Genomic DNA, 13,698 nt, shown 5'->3' with positions numbered 1-13,698 from the left:
TCAGAAATTTTAAAACTCAGAGAAAACTGGAAAAAAATTAGAAAGCTCTGAAATAGGACCACAATCAGGGATGAAACTGAAAGAAAAGATAAAATCAATAAGAAATGGAGTACAAGGTACCCCAAAGGGAATAGATTACATTTATTATATAAAAAAGAATATTGAGAAAAACATGAAAATAGCCAAAAGAATATAAAGACAATAAAGTGGTATAAAAGGATCATATTAAAAATCATTGATAAATAAGTTGGGAAAATAAAGACCAACGCATATAATTGAAGTCCCTGAAAAATAATAAAAAACCCCAATAACAATGGAATAGATTTTGAAAAATAGTTTCCAAGAAAATGTGTAGAGATCAAAGACCTGAGTTTACTTATTTGAATTGCTTACTATTTCTGGGGGGAAAAAATGACCAGAAAAGGAGAACTCAAAAACATACAATTCTTGGCTGGGAACTTCACAAGTGTTTCTCGGTTTTCCCCTCCCCGCCTAAGTGGGACAAGCTGTCTAGAGTGGGTTGCAATTTGGTATTTCCCTTCCCCAGGTCAGTTAGGTTCTGATAACACCCCAGCAGCTCAACTTTTTTCTCCCGAGGACAGGCCTCATTAAGAGCACAGTGCTCTGGAGATTTCAAAACGGTTCCTTTTTCAAAATGGTTTCTTTTTCTTTCCCCCTGTCAGGAGCAAGAAGGGATTGTCTGTGATATTTACTGGGCTCTTAGATGTAAAATTTATGAGATTGTGGGGTTCCCCATGACTGGGTCCCTTGGTGTTTTAACTCTCAGAGTTGTCCACACTGAGTCTCCAGCAATTTGTCAGGCACAGCCAGACTTTCCTTCCCTGGCACTGGTTCCAGAAGCAGCTTCTCCCCGTAGGTCTCTGCTCTGGTGATCCGGTGAACTGTGTCTCCCTGCGTTTGCCTGCCTGTCTGTCCAGTGTTGGCAACACCAGTTTGCCCTGTCTCCTCCCCTTTCTTATGGATCCAAAAAGAATTGTTGACTTTCAGTCTGTTCAGCTTTTTACTTATTAGGACACTGGTGACTTCCAAATCCTTTCGTGTGGAGCTGGAAATGGAAGTCTCTGCCATTACAGTTTTAGTTTTTGTTTTGCTTATGACTAAAGATATTTTCAACGCTTTCATGGACTTGTCGTTCACATTGTTCTATTTTGAAATGTGTGTTCAAATATTTTACCATTTTTTAAATTACATCGTGTGTATTTTCACTTTGTATAACCGTGCAGGTAAGAGACAAATTTTCCTAGAAAGTTGCAATTAAGTTAAAACAATCCTGTTGGACACAGAGATGAAATAGACTAGTTTCACAGGAGAATAATGAAAGTTAAACAAAAATATTGTCCCCATAAAACAGCACCAAACCGAGGTCATTCCAAAAGGTCAGTATATGAAATGGTTAACATCTAGATGATCCTAATGCTACATAAAGTGGCCCAGAGCTTCAAAAGTGAAAAAAAAAACCACACTTCCAAAATAACTCATAGCTTCTTATGAGACAAATATAGCATTAATTGTTGTATCTAATGGTAACAGAACAGAAAACAAAATAAAAACCAAATATCACATGTCAATGATGATGTAAATATTCCAAATGAAATATTAGCAAATGGGATTTAACAGTTTCATAAGAAAATAATACATCATGACCAAGTAAGGTTTATTCTTGAAAGGTAAGGAGAGCTCGATATTTATACCTCTTTTTACATGTCTCTTCATATGACTGAAAATAATTTCTTCATGTTAATTACTGGGAAGAAAAATCATAGTTACTCAGAAGCCCTTTGACACATTGACATCGATTTCTTCTGATAGCATTTAATGGAACAAGAAAGCACGTGCTCGCGTGCACACACACACACCACACGATAGAAGCATTCATACTGAGATCAAGGTTAACACAAAGATGCCTGCTTCCTCACTACTGTTTAACAGTAGTGGGACTATTAACCAAAGTGAAAGAGAATAAATAAAACTATATCTCTTTGCAAATGATTGGACAGTATTTCTTGAAAATGCAAGAAAATAAATTATAAAACAAATTCACATAAAAATATTCTATAATGCAATAGGATGTTAAAAATTAGCATAGAAAAACCAATAGCCTTTGATTACACAGACGATAACCAGTAAGAGGATGTGATAGACCAAAAGTCCCATTAAAGAGCAACAAGATACATAAAATGCTTGATAACACATTTTGTTTGCTCAAGCTACAGGGAAATAGATACTATTTTATATTGATTCTAGAAATAAAAAATGGTGTAAGACTATATGGAAGAAAATTTGGCAATATATAACAAAACCACACACTCTTGGACCCAGCAGTCTTAGTTCTAGAAATTTACCCTAAAGATACACTTTTAGTAATACCCTCATACAAAATGCATAACTTATTTATTGTAACATTATTTATAATAAATTATTAGAAAGCTACCTATATACCCAGTCATTGGTGATTAGGCTAATCAATAAGAATATACCCACAGAATTAAAAAATTTCAATTATAAAAAGAATTACAAACCTTTATGAAATAATATAGTATAGATTTGATGTAAAAAAAAAAGAAAAATATTTGTGTATGTTTGTGTTCATGGGGATGTGTGTATCTGTTTATTTTTGTGAAAGAAACACAGGAAGGGTAACCAGAGAAAGATAAAATGTGTTACCTTCAGAAGATAAGTGAAAACAGATTAGAAAAGATAAGACAAGGAATGAGATTTTATATATTTTTATATAGATGTGACTTGTGAACCATATTATTATTTTTATATTCAAAAAACATGTACCCAACAAAATATTGCAAAAAATCCTGAAATTGAATACAAATATAAGAAAATGCCCAATTGTATATAAAACAGATCATATGAACACAGAGAATAAGAAAAAAATTAATCTCAGTAACTGATAAAATGCCCTAAATTTCCAGGGGGATGTATTCTAAGGACAAAAGGAAATCTTGACCTTTAATTAATAAGTGCGTTGGTGGTTAGTGGTATGCATGTAGTAAGTCTGAGGTTTCCTTGTATGTATATTTTATAATTGAACAAATAAGTACACATATATTCATATTAATGGAACCGCATTTTGCTTCCAACTGTGGAAGAAGGAAGATACAGATATGGAATGGGAGGAGAGGAAGACTACGGTAGCATTGGATCAATATGAACTGATGATTTTAAAAATACACATTTCCTAGCTCTGTTCACTGAGAAAGCTAGAAACAGTAGTATATCAGTAACAATGAGCATACTTAACACCTAGATTTTGACTTTATAAGTAAAATCCTTAGATAATGGCTGGCTCTGATAGGGAAAACAAGGTGAGTCTGGGACATTTTGTTATGTCAGAGAGGAAAACATTCTCAGGAATTGATAGGAGCATGTCAAGGGGACATAAAATCACATTTGAAGAGGCTCCCATTTGTCAAATTTGGGATAATTTGAGCCTCAAAAAGAAATCATGATGGGAGTGGTTTATAACACATTGAATAAGAAATGAATCCATGAACTACTATAATAATAATTTTTAAAGGACAAGAGAGGAAGAAAGTGAAGGGAAATATCTTTTTAATAGGAAAAAAAAGCCAGCTAATAAATGTAGAAGGAATAATAAAATTAGAAGATTATCATTTTGCAACTAACACTGTAAGAATTAATTCTGGCATGAACCTCAATGGATGCTAAAACCATTGGGTTAAAGATTATTGGGGATCAGGATAATCAGAAGGTCTCAACATAGGACCTCACAGATTAGTTATTAATTATAAAGGGGAAAAGACAATGCCCCATAAGAGAAATTTGGTGAACTTTATCTTTACTGAATGATCAAATCTAGTGTCACCTGTAGCAAGGCAAACAAAAATCATCCATCTCCTGATATGATGCACTGAGACTGGAACAAAATCATCCATGTTGTATTCATGTTAAAAATATTTAAACTGAATATTATCATGAAAGAATCAAATCCAAATGAGATAATTCTGCAAACAAATAGCTTGCTTTTCTCAAAAATACTAGTATCATGAAAGAAAAAACCCCACAATGAACTATTATTTTGATCACAGTAGATTAAAGAGTGATAGCAATTAAATGCATTGGTTGATTCTTGGAGAGGGGAAAAAATCATATTTTCTTTTTATTGGGACAATGAGAGAAATTAGAATATGAACAATATATAATGATGACAAGTCAATACTAAATTACTTTAATGTGAGCATTTTATTATGATTATATAAGAGAACATCCTGAGTCTTAGGACCTAATTCTTTAATTACTTAGAGGTAGTAAAATGTTAAAAATTGGCAAATGTAAGTAAAGGATATAAAAGTGTTTGTTCTTCCCTTTTAGTAACTTTTCTAAACTAAGAAGTTGGAGGAAAAGAACACTACAGAGGCCAAATTCCCATGGTGAACATTTTTTGTTGGTTTGTTTAGAGAGTTGGGTAAATATTAATACACCTTTGAAATTCAGAAAAGCGAATTATTTTCTGTAGCACATTAGTCCCTCAATATTACTAAGAACTGGGATAAAGATAAAAACTAAATATAATGTAAACGATTCTAAGCAATGCTTGTTCTTTGAACTAGTATTTTCTAAGCTGCAAACTTTACATTCAGAGGTGAGCTTTCTTTTTATTTCCAGCAGTGAATCCTCTTCCTTAGACACCATGGAACCGATGGTTCAGGAACCAAATGAAGGCTAGAATGTGTGCTGTGGTGGACTTGGTGGGTGAAACGAAGTTGTATGAATATTCCCCCTCTTCTGTGTTTGAGTTGTTTTCCTGACACTGGGTGAGTAAGATGGAAAAATCTTTACATTTCAGAGACACCCTCAATTCTGGAGAGCTTATTAAGGCAGGAGCTTTGAGCCTAGTAGGAAAGTGGTAACAGAGAGTGTGACAGACAGACATTGGAGCTCGCCCAGCAAGCATCCTGTTAGGGTTACCCATGTGACAGACTTCTGGCTTGCAAGATACAAATAGACATCCAGTGCTGCTGCTTCTTTCTTTTTTTATTTTTCTTGGCTGGATCTGATAGGATGGCATGAACTTCCGCAACTATCTTGCAACCATAATGGGAAGGCTAAAGTCATCCCTGATGGCTAAGTTCCTAAATCAACCATGCAATCAACTAGTTCTGGACTCCTTACTTAATAAAAATAAACTGATTTGCTTACACTACTGTATTTGGTTTATAATACAGGCCATCTCACTGAGGTAAGACCAACAATTAATTTGTGGCAAAAGATCTAACATAGAATATGAAGAGTTTGATTCAGCTTGAAAGTCCCTGTGTAACCTCCCTCAGGAAACTCTGTGACCAAATATATTACACTGCCAGTAGAGATGAATCACACCTTTAACAGGTAAAATAAAAATGACCCAAGGTAGAATTCACTGAGCCATGTCAGGTGAAAGAAAGAAAGACCCTGAGCAGAGAGAAAGGAGACACCGTAGTGTGGAATTTAACATGGACCAGAATTTCTATCAGTCACCTGGCATTGTTAAAGGCCAGGAAGAGTTGATGGTGAGGAAGTGGCCTCTTACCTGTAAGTCTGAAGAGAGGACACAAAGCACAGTCAGGTGTCCAGAAAGGGAGCTGTCCAGTAATTATTCCCAAATTATGCTGTTTTCAGTTGAGAATTTGAAGGAAGTGGTCTTTCTTCAGACTAGTTAATGAAATATTTACAAGTTATTATGTGATAACTTGAAAAAAATAATAAATCCTGATGAGGACAGTTGATCCTGAGACCCAGCCAATATTAAAGTCTCTGCCAAAGCAGCTCTGACATTTGGCTTCATCGCAAAGGCAATCCCGTAGATGAGGAAGCATCTGCTAGCCTGCTTACTGCTTATGTTAAAATGAAAGCTATTCAATCAAATATTTATAAGAATCGCTTCCACTGGTGGCTGGATGGAAATAAAATGGCGAGAAACCAAATTTCTAATAAATATATGAATAGCCGCTTAGTTGACCAGTCTTTGACACAAACATCATTCATAATTCCTGATTCCTTTTCAGTGTGTGCTCTCCTGTCAAGAAGTTAAAATAAAAATATTTAGGTCTCTTAAGTGTCCAAAATAAATGAGTTTTGTCCATATAGACAACAACCATCAATCGGTATGTTTTTCCTCTTTAAAAATTAGATTGGTAACTCAATCATTCTTTAATCCATTAAACATGCATATTGTGCAAGATATAAAGATAGGCTCTGTGGATAGACAAGCAAACTTGACCCTTCTACAGTTTACCTATAGCTGATAAAAGGGATTAAAAAGAAAAGTAAAAAATGCTTATTACCTTGAAACTTGCATAAAGTCAGGTTCATTGGATCTTGCCTTCAAGCTAGTCTTTAAGTAATGAAAAACAATTTGACTCCCTGGCCAGTGTGGCTCAGTTGGTTGGGTGTCGTCCTGTGCACTGAAATGTAGCTGGTTCGATTCCTGGTGAGGGCATATGCTGGGGTTTGGGGCATGGGGCATGCAAGAGGCAGCCATTCAGTGACTTTCTCTCATTATTGATGTTTCTGTCTCTCTCCTGTCCTCTCACTTTAAAAATCAATTGTGTGGGTGGGTAGGTGGGCAGAAATTAACCAAAGAATTTATATGCATATATGCATAACCCAAGGACACAGAAAATAGTGTGGTGAAGACCTGGGGTCAGGGATGGGTGTAGGATAGAGGGATCAATGGGGGGGGGGGGAAGGGGACATCTGTAATACTTTCAACAATAAAGATACATTTTTTTAAAAAACCAACAATTTGGCCATTTTATACATTTTATATAGCCTCTTTAAAATATGTCAACAGACAAAGCTCAAATCTAACATATCACAAAATTTCTAAAATTCTATTTTCTTTGGCTATATGCCAAAGCGCGTTTTATCAGTATTTCACTTTATTCTGTAAACTCTTTGAAAAAAAGCCCTCCCTGCACCCTATATATACAGGTTCTGAATGCTTTTTCCCTTTCTCATTGTCTTAGTTCTTTGGAGCATGGGTCATCTTAGCTACTCTGGCTTCCCTATATAATGACTAGTGGATCAAATGGTGAGGTTTTACACATATTTTTGTCAGTAGGCTTCTACAAAGAGGAGCAATATACATATTTATCATACTTTTGCTCTCTATTAATTTATCTGTTTAATTTTTCTTCTTGTTTGAGTGGAATTCATATAGGTAATTCCAGAAATCTTTCCAAATTCAGCTTTGTATTGCCCACCCAATTTCCATCCAGAAATTCTATGAACTTAGAGAATTTGAATTTCTTATGAGAGAGGGGTCTGCTTGTTCTTACTTTGAGCATGACCTTAAAAAAGAATTAGTTAAAATAAACAAACAAAACACTGGAATTTGGCAACAAAAGTTTAATTAAGAGCAGTTTGTGTTTTAACTATAAATCTCTCAAAAATTTCACAAAGGCTATTTCAGTTACAATGCCTCCCCAATTTCTAGAAAGCCTCTCTTCCAATCACTTGATAATTATGTCACTTGTCTGGCAACTGTCTACCCTCCATTGCTTCCAAGTGTCATTTCATCTCCCAGCTCCACAAGTTCTCTCCACCTACCCAACTTCCCTAGACTCCTTTAGGCCTTCCTCATCTCCTGATCCTTGGCCTTTACTATGTTGATAACATTGGACATTTTGTTAATATTTTCCCCCACTTTACTCATTACTTGGATTCTTCCCAATAAAGGAGGGCCTGAGGTGGCATAAGGAAGACTCTCAGGAAGGTAGATAGCTAACATGTAACTTATTAACATATTTTTATCCCTGTCACAGATGAGAAAATCATGATAAGAAGAAAGGAAGGAGAAATAACATTTCTGAATACCTAATCTGTTTTAAGAACCATATTAGATGATTTTTTGTAAATTATGTCACTTAGTGGAAGTTGGGCCTTTAGAAATGTTAAATGCAGTGATTTCCATAATTATGGACCAAAAATTTTGAGTGGGCTGTGGACTTATTTTGAGTCTTCATATCAATGTTCATACCAAGCAGAAAGTCAAGGAATCACTCCTTTGAATAAAAGATTATCAACTTTAATTTTATTTTTCTTATCAAGACAGACTTGATGGACAATTCGATGACCCTTCTGAGGGGTAGGCTTTGGAAAAGATAAGCAGAGTAGTAAATGAGATTCTATTTTTAGTGTACTTCCATTACCCCATCCATCTTTCTCAATAAGGTATATAAGGATGTGAAGGAGACACATTTAAATAAAAGATCCTTAAGTCTCTTCTTATGTACATTAAATACATTAAACATTAACTGTCACATAATTAGTAATAACTCACTTGTATCAAAACTCAAATCAAATATATTGGTTCAGAATACATAAGTACAAATGACCGATACTAGTACTCCTAAAATGGTCAGGGCCACGTCACAGGAAACAGTGCACTTCAACCTGCCGTTTCACAAATATTTGCTGAGAAGCTACTAAGTGCTGAGAGTGGACCAACAGAAAACATACCTGCCCTTGTGGAGCAGGAAGTTTCAGGCAGTAAACAAATAAGCAGATATATAACATCAGGTGGTACAGCCTTGGGTTTTAGGGGGAAAAAAGCAAAGGAAAAAAAAGAGTAAGGGTGGGGGTTGTTGGAGGAGTTCATGGAGAAGATGTGACAACCCCTTGATGATTGAACTTCTCCCAGGCATCAGAGGCTCCTCACTCTCTCTCCTATCCTTGGAATGTACATGCTGCCCAGCATTCCCCAAACGGGAGCTGTTTTCAAAGACGTAGCCTTGAGAGAGCAGTGTGTGGTTGATACCATCTGGACTGCATACGTGACTAAACGCAGGCAAGGCTCTGTATGAACTTCTAAGATTCTGGTGGGCAGGTGCAGAGATCTACTTGCTGTCACCCAAGGCGAGGCTGTTGTGTAAGTTCCCTTCCTTATTAAACCTGTCACCTAACACTCTGGAGTGATCTGCCTCTTTCCTCAGTCACACTTTTACCTTTGTGTACAGGGGCCAGTTTACAAACCAAACAGGGGTGTTGCTATTTTAGAGAAGAAGAACCTCTCTGTATAAGTAATAGTTGAGCATATACCAGAACGAGTGGAGGGAGGAAGCTATGTGGAAGAACAGTTCAGAGAGAAGAGCCTTATCAGGAAAGGACCTGAGCAAGCACATGCTCAGGGAGACAGGGATGAGTGAGAGCAAATAAGAGGTAAGGAAGGACCAGATCAGGTAAACAGCTTTGATCTTGTACTAGAGTGATGGAAAGTCATTACAATGCTTTCAGCAAGGGTGTAACATGATCAGATTAATGTTTTAAAAGGATCACTCTGGCTGCTCTGCAGAAAATAGCTGTTGGGGGCAGGAGTACAGGAGTTCAGGAAGCTACTGCAGTAATCCACAGGGGAGGTGCTCTAAGAGGCCTTGGAAATGGCTGTTTTAAAAGTACATTCTAACCAGCAACTGTGAAAAATAAGAACATCCTGGTCTCGAAGAGGGGTTTATTGGAGCTGGAACCAGGGTAGACCATAAACTGGTACTTGATGTTTTTTGACAGTAACTGACAATTGTGGAATGGTCTTCTGAGAGTGAGGGCAGTGGTGTGGCTAGACGTATCTTAATGCAAGAATAAATGATCACATATTTAGGGATGTGTATAGCTTTTCTGGAATAAGCATTGATTCCTCATAAGAGGTTAGTAAGTATAGCAGAGAAGAAGTGCAAGTGGAAAGTAGCCCCGTAAGATAATTTTGCATATTTCCAATACTTCTCTCTGGAATCCCTCTATTCTTCTGTCTATTTTTGACATGTTCTCTTGCTTTATTGTGTCCTATTGTTTCACACTTGTTCCTTGGTATTTGCACTGTAGCACTCCAGGACAAGTTCTCTGAAAGCAGGCAGATATATCAATGGATATGCTGGAAGATTAATAGATGCAAGTCTTTGGCCATCCATGCCTTATGTGAGTCTGAGCATTTCAGAAGTATAAGAAGTAAACAAAAATGTCTCCAAATGTACTTACTGTCTTAAATCACATTATTTAACATGTAAGCAGTGTTGGCACCTGCATGCCACTGAGATCCTCAGAGCCTTAATATTGAGCTATAGTGTCAGAGGCACTAGCAACCTGGCTTCTGGTCTTGAATCCAGAACCATCTCCCTGGGAGATTCTACACAAACACAAAAGACTTGACATGTGTAACCCTCAGTTTCCTCATCTAAAGAAATAATCTACATCAAATGATTCTGAAAAGTCCTTTTCTGCCCTAGCTTCCCATCTTTTGGTTGAATACAATCTTGTGGTAGGCTTACATCTCAAATATTGATTTTTTCCCTCTGTGTATTTCTACCCCCTTCTTTTACTGTGACAGTGTTTTCTTCATCTTAGCCTACACCAAAGTTGAAATAAATAGCTAAAAATGAAATTTCTTAGAGGTTTTCAAACTGGGCTTTCTTCTCCAAGAAACCCAATGAGACTGAATGTTGTGGTCTGAAAGCTTGTGTGCCCCCAAAAGTCATATGTTGAAATTCTAATTCTTAATATGCTAGTATTAGATAGTATTTAGATGGTGGGGCTTTGAGAGGTGACTAAGTCATGATGGCAGAACCTCGTGAATGAGATTAATGCCTGTGAACAAAGAGGCCAAAAGAGCTCCTTTGCCTCTTCCACCATACAACGATGGAAGGAGAAGTCAGAAGTCTTTAGTCTAGAAGAAGTTCCTCGCCTAATTATGCTGGAACCCTGATCTCAGACTTCTAGCCTCCAGAACTGTGAAAAATGCATTTCTGTTGTGTGTTGTTTTTTTTACTTGTTTCTTTATAAGTTTATTATGAAAAGTATCAAACACATATAGAAATAGAGCAACTAGTGTAATGAACCCTGTGTACCCATCACCCAGTTTCAACATTATCAGTACATGGTCAATCTTGTTTCATTGATCTTCATGACCCACTAATTTTAAAGCAAATTCCAGATTGCTTCTCATTTCTTCTGCAAATCCTTCAGTATGTATCTCTAGAGCTCATTTCACCCACTGCTCTGATTGGCCTCCAGTCTCTTGTCTCTCTCTTCAGCGATAGTGAGGCGGATACCCTTTCCACGGGGAAGGGAAATCCATGGTTTGTTGCCTTTGCCAATTACAAAAATGTTGGAGAGCCGGGTGGCAAAGCTGTTGCCGTTGGCATCCTTTACATGAACTACGTCCAAAGCACCAGGGTGCCTCTCTCTGTTGGTTATCACTCCAGTTCTTCCCAGGTTAGCACCTCCAGTCACCACACACAGATTACCAGTGTCAAACTTGATGACCTCAGTAATTTTGCCAGTCTCCAACTTGATATGCTATATTTATATTACTTGCAAATAACTTGAAGGTTGTTTTAATGTATAAAGATATCAGAGGAAATCAGTGGCACTGGGCTGATCTGAAAATGGTGTGTCTAAGTTAACCACTGGGTAATTGCATGACCTCTGCAACTAACTTCACTTCTTTGTGTTTCAGTTTCCTCATTTATAAAATGAGGGAGTTGGAACTGACAATCTCTGGGGTCCCTTTTAGTTGCAACAATCTCTGGTGCTATGAACGGAATCTGATAAGGCCTGTTCTATGAAGATGGGGGAAGATTTAAATGTATTGCATCTGCACTCAATTCTTTCTTCTGGGCATTTGTCTTCTAAGTTGAATTAAGGGTGAGTCAAACCCTCAGTACTGTAAAATGTTGCTTAAACATATTCAGAGGGTTAAAAGTGAGTGAGAGAGAAAATATACCAAAATGGCATAAAGCTTATATTTGAGAGGTGGGTCTATGGGATACTCTTTTACTTTTATTTTATTTCTCAGAATTATTTTTATTTTTATTTAACTTCTAATTCTTTAAAACTATTTTTTAACTAAACATTTCTACTATAAAGAAAAAGTTATTGATATTCTCTCTGCGTGTATCTCTGTGTGTGTATGTGTGTGTGTGTGTGTCTCTATGCAAGGAAAAATAGCTGAAATATTTTCTATAACAATCAAGCTTTTATACTTAGAGGTCAGGGAACCTACTGTGAAGTTCCAGTATCTCATTCAGACTTAGCCTTGAGCTTAAGGATGCTCATGTTGAATTTTCTTGTCTCCAATGTGAAGGAACACATTCTGTAATTTTTTATATAGTTGGTCCTGGTTTAATTTTTTAAAATCTGATAAAAGATTAGTCTTCTTTTTGTTATGCTCATAGTTTATTTCTGGGAAGAAGGTAAGGTGCTGGAATACATATACATATATATTTTTAATCCTCACCAGAGGATATATTTTCCATTGATTTTCAGAGAGAGTGGAAGGGGGAGAGAGAGAGAGAAACGTCGATGGGAGAGGGACACATTGATTGGTTGCCTCCCTCACATGCTCTGATCCAGACCAGGGATCAAACCTGCAACCGCAGTATGTGACATTGGCTGGAATCGAATCCCGGACCCCTCAGTCCGCAGGCTGACCCTCTAACCACTGAGCAAAAACAGCTAGGGCTGGAATACATATTTTACAAGACTCCTTTCTGGAATAGCAGGGTACTAAATCCTCATGTGGAGGTATATACCTGTACAATAACTTCCTTTTTACATCAGAAAAGTCTGATGTAAAGCCAAAACGTCTGCCCTAGCAATTAGCAACTTCCCCATTTAGAGACTAAATATTATTGGACAACTTTCTATATTTCTTTGTTTCACTTTCTTGCTATAGGTGGTCATTCTTCGTGTTAAGACCTCTACAAGGTGTAATGTAAACTCAGGGATATTGTTTCCATAGCAGCATGACTCTCTAGTGCACTCATATCAACAATTGCAGGCACTTCTGCCAACTTAAGCTTGATACCTTCAGGTGACAACAGATAGCTAAGTGGTCTACTTCAACTACATCGAATGACCCAGTCAAATCAGCTTTCTTCTCTCCTTCAAAACTATCCTTACATTCCAACTCTACTAAGGCATTCTTTTATTAAGTGGGAATAAGACATGTTTAAATAGCTAGTCCTTACACATCTATACAAATACCATTGTGACCCTTATCTTTGCCACAGATGTAAATAAACACTAGAAAAGGAATGAAGCAGAAAGAGATGTGGCATTAACAAGCACTCTGAAGCCAATCTCCTTTCTCTTCCTCTCTTCTAATGCTGATATGATCTCTTTGAGAGCAAGACTCTGACCAGTTATGTCTAATATATGGAGTACTTAAAAATTTTAACTTGGATAAGCTTCTTTCAAGTCAAATTACTTTTCTGTTCTGTATTTGAGTATTATAACTCCTCCTTACATTAAAAATATACCTCCATTGTGTTCTGAAACTCTTAGTGTAAATTAGATGCCAAAAATTGGAAGACTAATGCCACCAGCTTTTATAATTTTGGGCCAAGGAGAACCATTTAATTAATATTTGTTAATTATTATGACCAACTGCTTTTCTTTAGCCAGCGTCCCCTCAAAAGGCCCAGGCCTAAGTGTTACCAGTGTAGAAATGGACAGCCATAAAGTCATGACTCTTTTGGATTGTTATGTTAAGTTGGCTGTGATGTGTGTATGAATTACTGAAAGGAAGCTGTAACCTAGCAAAAAGCTACAGGTCTTCTGACAAAATAAACTTTTAATCATTTTAAAAGAACTCTCCTCAATTAGTCATGTAATCTTCAATTCCTCTTCAGCAATGTTTGTGATTTTATTGGAATTTACTCAGATTCAAAC

This window comes from Miniopterus natalensis, chromosome 6, assembly GCF_054644295.1.
Source record: "Miniopterus natalensis isolate mMinNat1 chromosome 6, mMinNat1.hap1, whole genome shotgun sequence".
NCBI lineage: Eukaryota > Metazoa > Chordata > Mammalia > Chiroptera > Miniopteridae > Miniopterus > Miniopterus natalensis.
This window is presented reverse-complemented; position numbering follows the sequence as displayed.